The sequence below is a fragment of the Phyllobates terribilis genome, unplaced genomic scaffold (assembly GCF_046119375.1).
Source record: "Phyllobates terribilis strain yellow unplaced genomic scaffold, ASM4611937v1 Scaffold_729__1_contigs__length_748246, whole genome shotgun sequence".
Taxonomy (NCBI): domain Eukaryota; kingdom Metazoa; phylum Chordata; class Amphibia; order Anura; family Dendrobatidae; genus Phyllobates; species Phyllobates terribilis.
In genome coordinates, this window is record NW_027363489.1 from 433,603 (window position 1) to 446,252 (window position 12,650).

At 45.0% G+C, this 12,650-nt stretch overlaps 9 non-coding genes across 9 annotated transcripts; all 9 read left to right on the forward strand.

The window, feature by feature from the left end:
• Positions 1-1,097: 1,097 nt before the first annotated feature.
• LOC141237056 (U2 spliceosomal RNA) lies at positions 1,098-1,288 on the forward strand. Its single transcript, XR_012302621.1, has one exon. It is a non-coding gene; the product is annotated as a U2 spliceosomal RNA (small nuclear RNA).
• Positions 1,289-2,409: 1,121 nt separating this feature from the next.
• On the forward strand, positions 2,410-2,600 carry LOC141237057 (U2 spliceosomal RNA). Its single transcript, XR_012302622.1, has one exon. It is a non-coding gene; the product is annotated as a U2 spliceosomal RNA (small nuclear RNA).
• Positions 2,601-3,719: 1,119 nt separating this feature from the next.
• LOC141237058 (U2 spliceosomal RNA) lies at positions 3,720-3,910 on the forward strand. The gene has a single exon (XR_012302623.1). It is a non-coding gene; the product is annotated as a U2 spliceosomal RNA (small nuclear RNA).
• A 1,121-nt stretch (positions 3,911-5,031) lies between these two features.
• Positions 5,032-5,222, forward strand: LOC141237059 (U2 spliceosomal RNA). Its single transcript, XR_012302624.1, has one exon. It is a non-coding gene; the product is annotated as a U2 spliceosomal RNA (small nuclear RNA).
• Positions 5,223-6,343: 1,121 nt separating this feature from the next.
• LOC141237060 (U2 spliceosomal RNA) lies at positions 6,344-6,534 on the forward strand. Its single transcript, XR_012302625.1, has one exon. It is a non-coding gene; the product is annotated as a U2 spliceosomal RNA (small nuclear RNA).
• Positions 6,535-7,654: 1,120 nt separating this feature from the next.
• Positions 7,655-7,845, forward strand: LOC141237285 (U2 spliceosomal RNA). Its single transcript, XR_012302841.1, has one exon. It is a non-coding gene; the product is annotated as a U2 spliceosomal RNA (small nuclear RNA).
• Positions 7,846-8,966: 1,121 nt separating this feature from the next.
• LOC141237061 (U2 spliceosomal RNA) lies at positions 8,967-9,157 on the forward strand. Its single transcript, XR_012302626.1, has one exon. It is a non-coding gene; the product is annotated as a U2 spliceosomal RNA (small nuclear RNA).
• Positions 9,158-10,275: 1,118 nt separating this feature from the next.
• Positions 10,276-10,466, forward strand: LOC141237062 (U2 spliceosomal RNA). The gene has a single exon (XR_012302627.1). It is a non-coding gene; the product is annotated as a U2 spliceosomal RNA (small nuclear RNA).
• Positions 10,467-11,585: 1,119 nt separating this feature from the next.
• LOC141237361 (U2 spliceosomal RNA) lies at positions 11,586-11,780 on the forward strand. The gene has a single exon (XR_012302916.1). It is a non-coding gene; the product is annotated as a U2 spliceosomal RNA (small nuclear RNA).
• Positions 11,781-12,650: the final 870 nt, after the last annotated feature.

Sequence of the window (12,650 nt, forward strand, 5' to 3'; positions counted from 1 at the left end):
GAAAGAATTGAATTCAATGCTTTTTGTTCATTTTGCTTGTTTGTCGGATTTTGGGATGGACTCTTTGGCTTTGCTTTTCTTCTCCTCATTGGATTTTTCATGTTAAAAGTTGCAGAAGCCAGATGACAAGCTCATTTTGGTTCAACTTCAGCAACTGTGCATTGCATTGCCATGTAATGTAATGTAATGCAATGCTATCTATCTAGCTCTCCCTCTATACTTCCTTTTGGATAAACAGACATATTAGGCAAGCATTTTGGAGCTTTCACCTAAATAACTACAGGTGGTGAGATAAGCTGCACAATATAATTGACCTTTCAGTATATTGTTGCACACACACCATCTATTTAGCAAATGCCCTTGTTATCAACAGCAGCCTTTTAAACTCACCTGAGCTAACAGGTATGTGCGCTGGTTACTCTGGTGCGCTTAAAATTTCTTTTTTGGTTTGCTACAATGCCTTTTCTGAAACGTTGTCTCCCTCTGCTGGAACACTGACTTCTTTCATTTAATGCCTGCAGACTATAAAAGAGAAACCAACCCAAAAAGTTTGGTTGATTAGTCTGTGGCATTCTTTTAAACTGTTGCTTATGGCAGTCTCTGTGACCTTCTCAGTGACATTCAGCCGTCCAGGTATCCCGCCTGCAGTAGACGGAATGTGGCAATGGAACGCTGGCTGCGCGTGTCATAATAGGCTCTGAGCCTTTATATACCTGCGCACAGCAGCAGCCACCTTCAGTCTGCTGCTGGACAGCCAGCAGCAGCAGCTGCAGGAGAGGTAATTAATCAGCAACCCTCCTGCTAAGGGTAGACAGCTGCTCGTTCCACCCCCCCCCCGCCTTAATTGGTTCTCCTCCCTTCCAACGGTGTTGAGGCGGGTGGGAACAGCCGGGGGTTGAGGGTACTGTGCTAAAAGGGGTGGAGTTATGCAGATCTAAAACGCGTGGATTGCAGCAGCAGCAAGCCGAAAAGTGCAGGCATGTGAGGGATCTAGAGGTTGACAGCATGTCTTCTTAACGGGAGTCCAGGTGGCCATCTCCACAAATGGACTTTTCAGAATCCTTGGGTGGCACCGTAGTCGGAAACCAATTCTGGTTATCGCTTCTCGGCCTTTTGGCTAAGATCAAGTGTAGTATCTGTTCTTATCAGTTTAATATCTGATACGTCCCCTATCTGGGGACCATATATTAAATGGATTTTTAGAACAGGGAGATGGAAAAAGAGCTTGCTCTGTCCACTCCACGCATTGACCTGGTATTGCAGTATCTCCAGGACCGGTGCACCCCTTCTTTAATGCAGTTTCTAAAATCAGAAAGAATTGAATTCAATGCTTTTTGTTCATTTTGCTTGTTTGTCGGATTTTGGGATGGACTCTTTGGCTTTGCTTTTCTTCTCCTCATTGGATTTTTCATGTTAAAAGTTGCAGAAGCCAGATGACAAGCTCATTTTGGTTCAACTTCAGCAACTGTGCATTGCATTGCCATGTAATGTAATGTAATGCAATGCTGTCTATCTAGCTCTCCCTCTATACTTCCTTTTGGATAAACAGACATATTAGGCAAGCATTTTGGAGCTTTCACCTAAATAACTACAGGTGGTGAGATAAGCTGCACAATATAATTGACCTTTCAGTATATTGTTGCACACACACCATCTATTTAGCAAATGCCCTTGTTATCAACAGCAGCCTTTTAAACTCACCTGAGCTAACAGGTATGTGAGCTGGTTACTCTGCTGCGCTTAAAATTTCTTTTTTGGTTTGCTACAATGCCTTTTCTGAAACGTTGTCTCCCTCTGCTGGAACACTGACTTCTTTCATTTAATGCCTGCAGACTATAAAAGAGAAACCAACCCAAAAAGTTTGGTTGATTAGTCTGTGGCATTCTTTTAAACTGTTGCTTATGGCGGTCTCTGTGAGCTTCTCAGTGACATTCAGCCATCCAGGTATCCCGCCTGCAGTAGACGGAATGTGGCAATGGAACGCTGGCTGCGCGTGTCATAATAGGCTCTGAGCCTTTATATACCTGCGCACAGCAGCAGCCACCTTCAGTCTGCTGCTGGACAGCCAGCAGCAGCAGCAGCAGGAGAGGTAATTAATCAGCAACCCTCCTGCTAAGGGTAGACAGCTGCTCGTTCCACCCCCCCCCCCGCCTTAATTGGTTCTCCTCCCTTCCAACGGTGTTGAGGCGGGTGGGAACAGCCGGGGGTTGAGGGTACTGTGCTAAAAGAGGTGGAGTTATGCAGATCTAAAACGCGTGGATTGCAGCAGCAGCAAGCCGAAAAGTGCAGGCATGTGAGGGATCTAGACGTTGACAGCATGTCTTCTCAACGGGAGTCCAGGAGGCCATCTCCACAAATGGACTTTTCAGAATCCTTGGGTGGCACCGTAGTCGGAAACCAATTCTGGTTATCGCTTCTCGGCCTTTTGGCTAAGATCAAGTGTAGTATCTGTTCTTATCAGTTTAATATCTGATACGTCCCCTATCTGGGGACCATATATTAAATGGATTTTTAGAACAGGGAGATGGAAAAAGAGCTTGCTCTGTCCACTCCACGCATTGACCTGGTATTGCAGTATCTCCAGGACCGGTGCACCCCTTCTTTAATGCAGTTTCTAAAATCAGAAAGAATTGAATTCAATGCTTTTTGTTCATTTTGCTTGTTTGTCGGATTTTGGGATGGACTCTTTGGCTTTGCTTTTCTTCTCCTCATTGGATTTTTCATGTTAAAAGTTGCAGAAGCCAGATGACAAGCTCATTTTGGTTCAACTTCAGCAACTGTGCATTGCATTGCCATGTAATGTAATGTAATGCAATGCTATCTATCTAGCTCTCCCTCTATACTTCCTTTTGGATAAACAGACATATTAGGCAAGCATTTTGGAGCTTTCACCTAAATAACTACAGGTGGTGAGATAAGCTGCACAATATAATTGACCTTTCAGTATATTGTTGCACACACACCATCTATTTAGCAAATGCCCTTGTTATCAACAGCAGCCTTTTAAACTCACCTGAGCTAACAGGTATGTGAGCTGGTTACTCTGCTGCGCTTAAAATTTCTTTTTTTGGTTTGCTACAATGCCTTTTCTGAAACGTTGTCTCCCTCTGCTGGAACACTGACTTCTTTCAATAATGCCTGCAGACTATAAAAGAGAAACCAACCCAAAAAGTTTGGTTGATTAGTCTGTGGCATTCTTTTAAACTGTTGCTTATGGCGGTCTCTGTGAGCTTCTCAGTGACATTCAGCCATCCAGGTATCCCGCCTGCAGTAGACGGAATGTGGCAATGGAACGCTGGCTGCGCGTGTCATAATAGGCTCTGAGCCTTTATATACCTGCGCACAGCAGCAGCCACCTTCAGTCTGCTGCTGGACAGCCAGCAGCAGCAGCAGCAGGAGAGGTAATTAATCAGCAACCCTCCTGCTAAGGGTAGACAGCTGCTCGTTCCACCCCCCCCCGCCTTAATTGGTTCTCCTCCCTTCCAACGATGTTGAGGCGGGTGGGAACAGCCGGGGGTTGAGGGTACTGTGCTAAAAGAGGTGGAGTTATGCAGATCTAAAACGCGTGGATTGCAGCAGCAGCAAGCCGAAAAGTGCAGGCATGTGAGGGATCTAGAGGTTGACAGCATGTCTTCTTAACGGGAGTCCAGGTGGCCATCTCCACAAATGGACTTTTCAGAATCCTTGGGTGGCACCGTAGTCGGAAACCAATTCTGGTTATCGCTTCTCGGCCTTTTGGCTAAGATCAAGTGTAGTATCTGTTCTTATCAGTTTAATATCTGATACGTCCCCTATCTGGGGACCATATATTAAATGGATTTTTAGAACAGGGAGATGGAAAAAGAGCTTGCTCTGTCCACTCCACGCATTGACCTGGTATTGCAGTATCTCCAGGACCGGTGCACCCCTTCTTTAATGCAGTTTCTAAAATCAGAAAGAATTGAATTCAATGCTTTTTGTTCATTTTGCTTGTTTGTCGGATTTTGGGATGGACTCTTTGGCTTTGCTTTTCTTCTCCTCATTGGATTTTTCATGTTAAAAGTTGCAGAAGCCAGATGACAAGCTCATTTTGGTTCAACTTCAGCAACTGTGCATTGCATTGCCATGTAATGTAATGTAATGCAATGCTATCTATCTAGCTCTCCCTCTATACTTCCTTTTGGATAAACAGACATATTAGGCAAGCATTTTGGAGCTTTCACCTAAATAACTACAGGTGGTGAGATAAGCTGCACAATATAATTGACCTTTCAGTATATTGTTGCACACACACCATCTATTTAGCAAATGCCCTTGTTATCAACAGCAGCCTTTTAAACTCACCTGAGCTAACAGGTATGTGAGCTGGTTACTCTGCTGCGCTTAAAATTTCTTTTTTGGTTTGCTACAATGCCTTTTCTGAAACGTTGTCTCCCTCTGCTGGAACACTGACTTCTTTCATTTAATGCCTGCAGACTATAAAAGAGAAACCAACCCAAAAAGTTTGGTTGATTAGTCTGTGGCATTCTTTTAAACTGTTGCTTATGGCGGTCTCTGTGAGCTTCTCAGTGACATTCAGCCATCCAGGTATCCCGCCTGCAGTAGACGGAATGTGGCAATGGAACGCTGGCTGCGCGTGTCATAATAGGCTCTGAGCCTTTATATACCTGCGCACAGCAGCAGCCACCTTCAGTCTGCTGCTGGACAGCCAGCAGCAGCAGCAGCAGGAGAGGTAATTAATCAGCAACCCTCCTGCTAAGGGTAGACAGCTGCTCGTTCCACCCCCCCCCCCGCCTTAATTGGTTCTCCTCCCTTCCAACGGTGTTGAGGCGGGTGGGAACAGCCGGGGGTTGAGGGTACTGTGCTAAAAGAGGTGGAGTTATGCAGATCTAAAACGCGTGGATTGCAGCAGCAGCAAGCCGAAAAGTGCAGGCATGTGAGGGATCTAGAGGTTGACAACATGTCTTCTTAACGGGAGTCCAGGTGGCCATCTCCACAAATGGACTTTTCAGAATCCTTGGGTGGCACCGTAGTCGGAAACCAATTCTGGTTATCGCTTCTCGGCCTTTTGGCTAAGATCAAGTGTAGTATCTGTTCTTATCAGTTTAATATCTGATACGTCCCCTATCTGGGGACCATATATTAAATGGATTTTTAGAACAGGGAGATGGAAAAAGAGCTTGCTCTGTCCACTCCACGCATTGACCTGGTATTGCAGTATCTCCAGGACCGGTGCACCCCTTCTTTAATGCAGTTTCTAAAATCAGAAAGAATTGAATTCAATGCTTTTTGTTCATTTTGCTTGTTTGTCGGATTTTGGGATGGACTCTTTGGCTTTGCTTTTCTTCTCCTCATTGGATTTTTCATGTTAAAAGTTGCAGAAGCCAGATGACAAGCTCATTTTGGTTCAACTTCAGCAACTGTGCATTGCATTGCCATGTAATGTAATGTAATGCAATGCTATCTATCTAGCTCTCCCTCTATACTTCCTTTTGGATAAACAGACATATTAGGCAAGCATTTTGGAGCTTTCACCTAAATAACTACAGGTGGTGAGATAAGCTGCACAATATAATTGACCTTTCAGTATATTGTTGCACACACACCATCTATTTAGCAAATGCCCTTGTTATCAACAGCAGCCTTTTAAACTCACCTGAGCTAACAGGTATGTGAGCTGGTTACTCTGCTGCGCTTAAAATTTCTTTTTTGGTTTTCTACAATGCCTTTTCTGAAACGTTGTCTCCCTCTGCTGGAACACTGACTTCTTTCATTTAATGCCTGCAGACTATAAAAGAGAAACCAACCCAAAAAGTTTGGTTGATTAGTCTGTGGCATTCTTTTAAACTGTTGCTTATGGCGGTCTCTGTGAGCTTCTCAGTGACATTCAGCCATCCAGGTATCCCGCCTGCAGTAGACGGAATGTGGCAATGGAACGCTGGCTGCGCGTGTCATAATAGGCTCTGAGCCTTTATATACCTGCGCACAGCAGCAGCCACCTTCAGTCTGCTGCTGGACAGCCAGCAGCAGCAGCAGCAGGAGAGGTAATTAATCAGCAACCCTCCTGCTAAGGGTAGACAGCTGCTCGTTCCACCCCCCCTCCCGCCTTAATTGGTTCTCCTCCCTTCCAACGGTGTTGAGGCGGGTGGGAACAGCCGGGGGTTGAGGGTACTGTGCTAAAAGAGGTGGAGTTATGCAGATCTAAAACGCGTGGATTGCAGCAGCAGCAAGCCGAAAAGTGCAGGCATGTGAGGGATCTAGAGGTTGACAGCATGTCTTCTTAACGGGAGTCCAGGTGGCCATCTCCACAAATGGACTTTTCAGAATCCTTGGGTGGCACCGTAGTCGGAAACCAATTCTGGTTATCGCTTCTCGGCCTTTTGGCTAAGATCAAGTGTAGTATCTGTTCTTATCAGTTTAATATCTGATACGTCCCCTATCTGGGGACCATATATTAAATGGATTTTTAGAACAGGGAGATGGAAAAAGAGCTTGCTCTGTCCACTCCACGCATTGACCTGGTATTGCAGTATCTCCAGGACCGGTGCACCCCTTCTTTAATGCAGTTTCTAAAATCAGAAAGAATTGAATTCAATGCTTTTTGTTCATTTTGCTTGTTTGTCGGATTTTGGGATGGACTCTTTGGCTTTGCTTTTCTTCTCCTCATTGGATTTTTCATGTTAAAAGTTGCAGAAGCCAGATGACAAGCTCATTTTGGTTCAACTTCAGCAACTGTGCATTGCATTGCCATGTAATGTAATGTAATGCAATGCTATCTATCTAGCTCTCCCTCTATACTTCCTTTTGGATAAACAGACATATTAGGCAAGCATTTTGGAGCTTTCACCTAAATAACTACAGGTGGTGAGATAAGCTGCACAATATAATTGACCTTTCAGTATATTGTTGCACACACACCATCTATTTAGCAAATGCCCTTGTTATCAACAGCAGCCTTTTAAACTCACCTGAGCTAACAGGTATGTGAGCTGGTTACTCTGCTGCGCTTAAAATTTCTTTTTTGGTTTGCTACAATGCCTTTTCTGAAACGTTGTCTCCCTCTGCTGGAACACTGACTTCTTTCATTTAATGCCTGCAGACTATAAAAGAGAAACCAACCCAAAAAGTTTGGTTGATTAGTCTGTGGCATTCTTTTAAACTGTTGCTTATGGCGGTCTCTGTGAGCTTCTCAGTGACATTCAGCCATCCAGGTATCCCGCCTGCAGTAGACGGAATGTGGCAATGGAACGCTGGCTGCGCGTGTCATAATAGGCTCTGAGCCTTTATATACCTGCGCACAGCAGCAGCCACCTTCAGTCTGCTGCTGGACAGCCAGCAGCAGCAGCAGCAGGAGAGGTAATTAATCAGCAACCCTCCTGCTAAGGGTAGACAGCTGCTCGTTCCACCCCCCCCCCGCCTTAATTGGTTCTCCTCCCTTCCAACGGTGTTGAGGCGGGTGGGAACAGCCGGGGGTTGAGGGTACTGTGCTAAAAGAGGTGGAGTTATGCAGATCTAAAACGCGTGGATTGCAGCAGCAGCAAGCCGAAAAGTGCAGGCATGTGAGGGATCTAGAGGTTGACAGCATGTCTTCTTAACGGGAGTCCAGGTGGCCATCTCCACAAATGGACTTTTCAGAATCCTTGGGTGGCACCGTAGTCGGAAACCAATTCTGGTTATCGCTTCTCGGCCTTTTGGCTAAGATCAAGTGTAGTATCTGTTCTTATCAGTTTAATATCTGATACGTCCCCTATCTGGGGACCATATATTAAATGGATTTTTAGAACAGGGAGATAGAAAAAGAGCTTGCTCTGTCCACTCCACGCATTGACCTGGTATTGCAGTATCTCCAGGACCGGTGCACCCCTTCTTTAATGCAGTTTCTAAAATCAGAAAGAATTGAATTCAATGCTTTTTGTTCATTTTGCTTGTTTGTCGGATTTTGGGATGGACTCTTTGGCTTTGCTTTTCTTCTCCTCATTGGATTTTTCATGTTAAAAGTTGCAGAAGCCAGATGACAAGCTCATTTTGGTTCAACTTCAGCAACTGTGCATTGCATTGCCATGTAATGTAATGTAATGCAATGCTATCTATCTAGCTCTCCCTCCATACTTCCTTTTGGATAAACAGACATATTAGGCAAGCATTTTGGAGCTTTCACCTAAATAACTACAGGTGGTGAGATAAGCTGCACAATATAATTGACCTTTCAGTATATTGTTGCACACACACCATCTATTTAGCAAATGCCCTTGTTATCAACAGCAGCCTTTTAAACTCACCTGAGCTAACAGGTATGTGAGCTGGTTACTCTGCTGCGCTTAAAATTTCTTTTTTGGTTTGCTACAATGCCTTTTCTGAAACGTTGTCTCCCTCTGCTGGAACACTGACTTCTTTCATTTAATGCCTGCAGACTATAAAAGAGAAACCAACCCAAAAAGTTTGGTTGATTAGTCTGTGGCATTCTTTTAAACTGTTGCTTATGGCGGTCTCTGTGAGCTTCTCAGTGACATTCAGCCATCCAGGTATCCCGCCTGCAGTAGACGGAATGTGGCAATGGAACGCTGGCTGCGCGTGTCATAATAGGCTCTGAGCCTTTATATACCTGCGCACAGCAGCAGCCACCTTCAGTCTGCTGCTGGACAGCCAGCAGCAGCAGCAGCAGGAGAGGTAATTAATCAGCAACCCTCCTGCTAAGGGTAGACAGCTGCTCGTTCCACCCCCCCCCCCGCCTTAATTGGTTCTCCTCCCTTCCAACGGTGTTGAGGCGGGTGGGAACAGCCGGGGGTTGAGGGTACTGTGCTAAAAGAGGTGGAGTTATGCAGATCTAAAACGCGTGGATTGCAGCAGCAGCAAGCCGAAAAGTGCAGGCATGTGAGGGATCTAGAGGTTGACAGCATGTCTTCTTAACGGGAGTCCAGGTTTCCATCTCCACAAATGGACTTTTCAGAATCCTTGGGTGGCACCGTAGTCGGAAACCAATTCTGGTTATCGCTTCTCGGCCTTTTGGCTAAGATCAAGTGTAGTATCTGTTCTTATCAGTTTAATATCTGATACGTCCCCTATCTGGGGACCATATATTAAATGGATTTTTAGAACAGGGAGATGGAAAAAGAGCTTGCTCTGTCCACTCCACGCATTGACCTGGTATTGCAGTATCTCCAGGACCGGTGCACCCCTTCTTTAATGCAGTTTCTAAAATCAGAAAGAATTGAATTCAATGCTTTTTGTTCATTTTGCTTGTTTGTCGGATTTTGGGATGGACTCTTTGGCTTTGCTTTTCTTCTCCTCATTGGATTTTTCATGTTAAAAGTTGCAGAAGCCAGATGACAAGCTCATTTTGGTTCAACTTCAGCAACTGTGCATTGCATTGCCATGTAATGTAATGTAATGCAATGCTATCTATCTAGCTCTCCCTCTATACTTCCTTTTGGATAAACAGACATATTAGGCAAGCATTTTGGAGCTTTCACCTAAATAACTACAGGTGGTGAGATAAGCTGCACAATATAATTGACCTTTCAGTATATTGTTGCACACACACCATCTATTTAGCAAATGCCCTTGTTATCAACAGCAGCCTTTTAAACTCACCTGAGCTAACAGGTATGTGAGCTGGTTACTCTGCTGCGCTTAAAATTTCTTTTTTGGTTTGCTACAATGCCTTTTCTGAAACGTTGTCTCCCTCTGCTGGAACACTGACTTCTTTCATTTAATGCCTGCAGACTATAAAAGAGAAACCAACCCAAAAAGTTTGGTTGATTAGTCTGTGGCATTCTTTTAAACTGTTGCTTATGGCGGTCTCTGTGAGCTTCTCAGTGACATTCAGCCATCCAGGTATCCCGCCTGCAGTAGACGGAATGTGGCAATGGAACGCTGGCTGCGCGTGTCATAATAGGCTCTGAGCCTTTATATACCTGCGCACAGCAGCAGCCACCTTCAGTCTGCTGCTGGACAGCCAGCAGCAGCAGCAGGAGAGGTAATTAATCAGCAACCCTCCTGCTAAGGGTAGACAGCTGCTCGTTCCACCCCCCCCCCCGCCTTAATTGGTTCTCCTCCCTTCCAACGGTGTTGAGGCGGGTGGGAACAGCCGGGGGTTGAGGGTACTGTGCTAAAAGAGGTGGAGTTATGCAAATCTAAAACGCGTGGATTGCAGCAGCAGCAAGCCGAAAAGTGCAGGCATGTGAGGGATCTAGAGGTTGACAGCATGTCTTCTTAACGGGAGTCCAGGTGGCCATCTCCACAAATGGACTTTTCAGAATCCTTGGGTGGCACCGTAGTCGGAAACCAATTCTGGTTATCGCTTCTCGGCCTTTTGGCTAAGATCAAGTGTAGTATCTGTTCTTATCAGTTTAATATCTGATACGTCCCCTATCTGGGGACCATATATTAAATGGATTTTTAGAACAGGGAGATGGAAAAAGAGCTTGCTCTGTCCACTCCACGCATTGACCTGGTATTGCAGTATCTCCAGGACCGGTGCACCCCTTCTTTAATGCAGTTTCTAAAATCAGAAAGAATTGAATTCAATGCTTTTTGTTCATTTTGCTTGTTTGTCGGATTTTGGGATGGACTCTTTGGCTTTGCTTTTCTTCTCCTCATTGGATTTTTCATGTTAAAAGTTGCAGAAGCCAGATGACAAGCTCATTTTGGTTCAACTTCAGCAACTGTGCATTGCATTGCCATGTAATGTAATGTAATGCAATGCTATCTATCTAGCTCTCCCTCTATACTTCCTTTTGGATAAACAGACATATTAGGCAAGCATTTTGGAGCTTTCACCTAAATAACTACAGGTGGTGAGATAAGCTGCACAATATAATTGACCTTTCAGTATATTGTTGCACACACACCATCTATTTAGCAAATGCCCTTGTTATCAACAGCAGCCTTTTAAACTCACCTGAGCTAACAGGTATGTGAGCTGGTTACTCTGCTGCGCTTAAAATTTCTTTTTTGGTTTGCTACAATGCCTTTTCTGAAACGTTGTCTCCCTCTGCTGGAACACTGACTTCTTTCATTTAATGCCTGCAGACTATAAAAGAGAAACCAACCCAAAAAGTTTGGTTGATTAGTCTGTGGCATTCTTTTAAACTGTTGCTTATGGCGGTCTCTGTGAGCTTCTCAGTGACATTCAGCCATCCAGGTATCCCGCCTGCAGTAGACGGAATGTGGCAATGGAACGCTGGCTGCGCGTGTCATAATAGGCTCTGAGCCTTTATATACCTGCGCACAGCAGCAGCCACCTTCAGTCTGCTGCTGGACAGCCAGCAGCAGCAGCAGCAGGAGAGGTAATTAATCAGCAACCCTCCTGCTAAGGGTAGACAGCTGCTCGTTCCACCCCCTCCCGCCTTAATTGGTTCTCCTCCCTTCCAACGGTGTTGAGGCGGGTGGGAACAGCCGGGGGTTGAGGGTACTGTGCTAAAAGAGGTGGAGTTATGCAGATCTAAAACGCGTGGATTGCAGCAGCAGCAAGCCGAAAAGTGCAGGCATGTGAGGGATCTAGAGGTTGACAGCATGTCTTCTTAACGGGAGTCCAGGTGGCCATCTCCACAAATGGACTTTTCAGAATCCTTGGGTGGCACCGTAGTCGGAAACCAATTCTGGTTATCGCTTCTCGGCCTTTTGGCTAAGATCAAGTGTAGTATCTGTTCTTATCAGTTTAATATCTGATACGTCCCCTATCTGGGGACCATATATTAAATGGATGGATTTTTAGAACAGGGAGATGGAAAAAGAGCTTGCTCTGTCCACTCCACGCATTGACCTGGTATTGCAGTATCTCCAGGACCGGTGCACCCCTTCTTTAATGCAGTTTCTAAAATCAGAAAGAATTGAATTCAATGCTTTTTGTTCATTTTGCTTGTTTGTCGGATTTTGGGATGGACTCTTTGGCTTTGCTTTTCTTCTCCTCATTGGATTTTTCATGTTAAAAGTTGCAGAAGCCAGATGACAAGCTCATTTTGGTTCAACTTCAGCAACTGTGCATTGCATTGCCATGTAATGTAATGTAATGCAATGCTATCTATCTAGCTCTCCCTCTATACTTCCTTTTGGATAAACAGACATATTAGGCAAGCATTTTGGAGCTTTCACCTAAATAACTACAGGTGGTGAGATAAGCTGCACAATATAATTGACCTTTCAGTATATTGTTGCACACACACCATCTATTTAGCAAATGCCCTTGTTATCAACAGCAGCCTTTTAAACTCACCTGAGCTAACAGGTATGTGAGCTGGTTACTCTGCTGCGCTTAAAATTTCTTTTTTGGTTTGCTACAATGCCTTTTCTGAAACGTTGTCTCCCTCTGCTGGAACACTGACTTCTTTCATTTAATGCCTGCAGACTATAAAAGAGAAACCAACCCAAAAAGTTTGGTTGATTAGTCTGTGGCATTCTTTTAAACTGTTGCTTATGGCGGTCTCTGTGAGCTTCTCAGTGACATTCAGCCATCCAGGTATCCCGCCTGCAGTAGACGGAATGTGGCAATGGAACGCTGGCTGCGCGTGTCATAATAGGCTCTGAGCCTTTATATACCTGCGCACAGCAGCAGCCACCTTCAGTCTGCTGCTGGACAGCCAGCAGCAGCAGCAGCAGGAGAGGTAATTAATCAGCAACCCTCCTGCTAAGGGTAGACAGCTGCTCGTTCCACCCCCCCCCCCCGCCTTAAT